Genomic DNA, 4867 nt, shown 5'->3' with positions numbered 1-4867 from the left:
CCTGACTGACTTATCTCACTTAGCATAATACCCTTCAGGTCTATCCATGTTGTTACAAATGGTAATATTTCATTTTTCAGTGACCATATAACATTCCATTATATGTATGCACCACAGCATTTTTATTCACTTGTCTATTGATGGGCACTTGGGTTGTTTCCTTATGTTAGCTATTTTTTTTTTGGATAAATACTCAGAACTGGGTTTGCTTGGTCATAAGGTAGTTGTATTTTTAATGCAGTAAACTTTTAGTGTTACTTGTAGAACATTCTCATTTAAAATTCAGTTACTGTTTACTAGTTTCTTTGGTGGCTACAAAATTGTATGACATAACCCTTTCCTTTTAGTAACTTCTATTCTTATAATAAAAACAGATGGCAAATTATTTAGATTCACTTGGAATGCAGGTTTTTACTATTTTACTCTTCTAGGATTGATGTTAACAGTTCTCTGACTATATCAAATATGTTTTAGTTTTATATCTGAGAGAACTCAAGGTTCTGTGGTTATCTGTAGACATCATTATACAATCTCAAAAATAATTCTGACATGGATAGTGGCATGACTGACCTGAAACTCTGAAGTAGTGGTAAACAAGTAGAATTTCTGCTCATGGAACCTCCACTCATTCAATATTATAATAAATCATTTCTGCAATGGCCAAATTACTTGGCCTTTATTGATTGACACTTATTTTACTATTTCATTTTGAATATAAATGGAAAAACACTTGTGTATGATAAGCCATAGTCTTCAGAGATATATGCAGTGATCTTTGGAATGTTTTTGAAATATGATAAAACCTAAATCTATGCCATATTATTTTATAAACAAAGGTAGAAAGAGCATGCATATGTTTAAATAAGATGTAATAAAACATTTGTTTCTTTGTAGAAGTACCAAAATAATGTCTTTGCTCAAGCATTGTACAGGTGTGTACAATGATTATACAGAGTCCTTATACAGAGTCCTTATATATTATAAAATTATAAAACTTAAGTCTGTAAGCAGCTAAACCCTGCATCATCAAAAAAACTATTTAAATAGTTAAATAGAGTAGTCATGTGCCACATAATGACATCTCAGTCAACAACAGACCACATATACAACAGTGATCCCATAGGTTAAAATGGAGTTAAACTTCTGTTCAAGATGGTGGCATGGCTAAACACAGCTCACCTCTTTGCACAACCACACCAAAATTACAATAAAACTACAGAATAACTATCATTCAGAACTCCCAGAAATTGAGCTGAATGTAAATCCTACAACTATAAAATTAAAGAAGAAACCACATTGAGATTAGTAGGAGCGTTGCAGTCATGGAACAGAAACAGAATCATAGATACAGAGAGCATTTTGATGGTTGGCAGATGGGAGGGAGGCCAGGAGAAAACAGGAACTACTGGAGTTCCAAGCAGTTCCTCTTTTAAAGGGCTTTCACACAGACTTATTCAGACTAACTCTCTCTGAGGTCCAGTGTGTGTACAGCAGCTTGAAAGGCACTGGAGAAATACAGGGAGAAAGTGAACTGTCTACCCTCAGGGCAATAGTTGGGGAAAGCTTCCTCTCAGATCGAAATGTTGGCAGAGACCACTGTTCCTTGTTTGAGCCCTCCCTCCAAAGAGCCAGCTGGCAGGTAGGGGAGATAGCTGAGACTCCATCAACCTGACACTGTTGTCCCCGCCTTGGTCATTCCCTGAGGCCCCACCACATCCACCTTTCAGGCCCAGCCAAGCTGTTTCCTGTGGCTTTCCATATAAATGGCTTGTGTGGTTCATGCTTCAGGTATTTCTGAATTCTCTCAAACAAGTAGCATCTGGCCTCAGCAAGCCCCACACCTCCCAATAAGTGGACATAGGATTGGCAGTAGAAGCAGCTGGACTTGTTTCACAGTTTGGCTTCACCTGAGCATCTCCAGGCCTAGCACAAGTAGCAGCCATCTGCAGACTGCTTTGTAGCTTATGCCAGGTGGACCCAGACAGAACATATTCAAATGGCTGACCTTGGACAGGCAATCAAGGTTCAACTACAAGAGGAGGGTGCCCATAGCCCACATGGTAGGCACACTTTGAGTACCCATCTTGGGTGATGGGGGGCATACAACTGGATCACACAGGACACCTACTACATTAGGCCATACTACCAAGACACAGAATCAAAGCAGATCTACCTAATACACAGAAACAAACACAGAGAGGATGCCAAAATAAGAAGACAAAGACACATGGCCCAAGTAAAAGAACAGATCAAAACTTCAGAAAAATAAATAAATAAAATGAAGACAAGTGATGTGGATCCCGGCTCGTGGGGTCCATGGCATTATGGATGAGACAGGACAAATTCACATGGACTACCAACTCCTATGGAGGAAAAGGGATGGCGTGGCCACTCAAGAGGAGAGCACCTCGGAGTGCCTTGACTACTCCTTCAAGGGGAGAATGCCTCCGAGCACCTTGGCCACTCTCTCAAGGGGAGAGTATGTGGACCCTTGCCTTGACAAGCTTTTATTGCTTTTCTGGGCACATTACATTGAGGATGGTCCTCATTTTCTATGCACAGGTTCTCTTTAAGTGGCTCCCTTTTACAGAAAACAAAGGAAAGAATGTTGCTAATTACTTCAAAGAGAAGGATGTTGCAGACCAAGGGGAGAAGTGGTTGAACTGGTTACACTCCATACTGGGGAGGTTTAGCACAGACTTTAGGAAGTTACAGTAAGCACTTGCTGCCTCAATTCAGGGTGAGGGAGTTTTAGCAAAAGCAAGTCTCATAGCAGTCTAGGTACAATGCAAGCCTGATTCCTCATGGGAGAACCTATCCATGGGTTTGTGTCCTGTGCATCGGACCTCACTTTTCACTGGTCTTTCTGAGTGGGAGCTGGGCCTGCACCATGCAGAACAGTCTCCTATAGACAAGCAATCTACTAGATGCAGAGTTCAAAACACTGGTTATCAGGATGCTTAAGGAACTCATTGGGTACTTCAACAGCATAAAAGAGATCCATCCAGAAATGAAAGATACACCAATTGAAATAAAGCACAATTTACAGGAATCAAGGGTACAATGGATGAAGCTAAGAATCATAATCAGAAATTTGGAATATAAGGAAGCAAAAAATGCCCAATCAGAAAAACAAGAACAGATAATCCAAAAAATGAGAATAGTGTAAGGAGCTTCCAGGACAACTTCAAGTATACCAGCAGTTGCATCATGGGGGTGCCAGACAGAGAAAAAGAGAAAGAAATTGAAACCTATTTGTAAAAAATTAATGATAGAAAACTTCCCTAACTTGTAAAGAAAATAAATTATACAAGTCTAGGAAGCACAGAGAGTCTTAAACAAATAGAACCCATAAAGGCCCACACCAAGACACACCATTATTGAAATGCCAAAGGTTAAAGACAATCTTAAAATCAGCAAATGAAAAGCAGTTAGTTACCTGCAAGGCTGCTCCCATAAGCCTGTCAGCTTATTTCTCAAAAGAAACTTTGCAGGCTAGAAGGAATTGGCAAGAAATATTCAAAGTGATAAAAAGCAAGGACTCATGACCAAGATTACCCAGCACAGCTATAATTTAGAGTCAAATGATAGATAGATTCCCAGATAAGAAAAAGCTAAAGGAGTTCTTCTCTACCATATCAGTATTATATGAAGAAGAGCAAAATTATATGAATATAAAAGATACGAACAATAAAATGGCAATAAAAACATATCTATCAACAATTGAATGTAGAAAACAAAATAAACAATTGAACAAACATAAACAGAATTATAGATACAGAGAAGGTTTTGATGGTTGCCAGATAGAATGTGGTTTGGGTGGTGGGTGAAAAAGGTGAAGAGATTAAAAAGTATAAATTAGCAGTTACAATATAGTTATGGGGATATAAAGCACAGCATAGGCAATTTAGTAGCTAAAGACCATATATGCATGACCCATGGACTTGGACAATGGTATGGGATTGCCTGAGGGATGTGGGGGTGAGTAGTGGGGCAAAGGGGTAAGAATTAGGACAGCTGTAATAAAATAAACAATAAAATATAACTTTAACACAATAAAATAAAATAGGTTTAAAAATTCCTACTGCCTAGTGATGTCATAGCTGTCATAATGTCATAATGCAACACATTACTCACATGTTTGTGGTGACGCTGGTGTAAACAAACCTACCGCACTGCCAGTTGTATAAAAGTATACCACAATTATGTCCAGTAATTAATGCTTGATAATAACAACAAATAAATATGTTACTCTTTTAGGTATTTAGAATGCATTTTGTTTTTTTGTTTTGAGTACACATTTTTTACATTTTTAATTTTTAATTTTTCAAATTATAGTTCACATTCAATATTATTTTGTATTAGTTTCAAGTGTTCAGCATTGTGCTTAGACAATCACATATTTTACAAAGTGATCCCCTTGATATTTCCAGTACCCAACTGGCACCGTACATAGTTATTGTAATATTATTGACTCTATTTTATAAACTGTAGTTTACATTCCCATCACTGTTTTGTAACTATCAATCTGTATTTCTCAATCCTTTCACCTTTTTTACCTAGTCCTCCAAACCCCCTACCATCTGGCAAGTAGTAGTCTAGTCTCTTCTCTGTGTCTGTGAGTCTGTTTCTGTTTTTAATTTGTTTGTTTCTATTGTTCATTACATTCTACACATAAGTAAAATTATATGGTATTTGCCTTTCTCTGAATGACTTACTACACTTAGTGTAGTAACCTCTAGGTTCATCCATGCTGTTACAAATGGTAAAATTTCTTTTTTATGGCTGAGTAAAAGGGCATAATATAGATTCACATGATATATCTATATTTCATTATATATATGGCCACATACATATTTCATTGTAT

This window comes from Phyllostomus hastatus, unplaced genomic scaffold (genome assembly GCF_019186645.2).
Source record: "Phyllostomus hastatus isolate PE091 unplaced genomic scaffold, TTU_PhHast_1.1 phas_contig_90, whole genome shotgun sequence".
Classification (NCBI taxonomy): domain Eukaryota; kingdom Metazoa; phylum Chordata; class Mammalia; order Chiroptera; family Phyllostomidae; genus Phyllostomus; species Phyllostomus hastatus.
Note: the sequence above shows the minus strand (reverse complement) of the source record.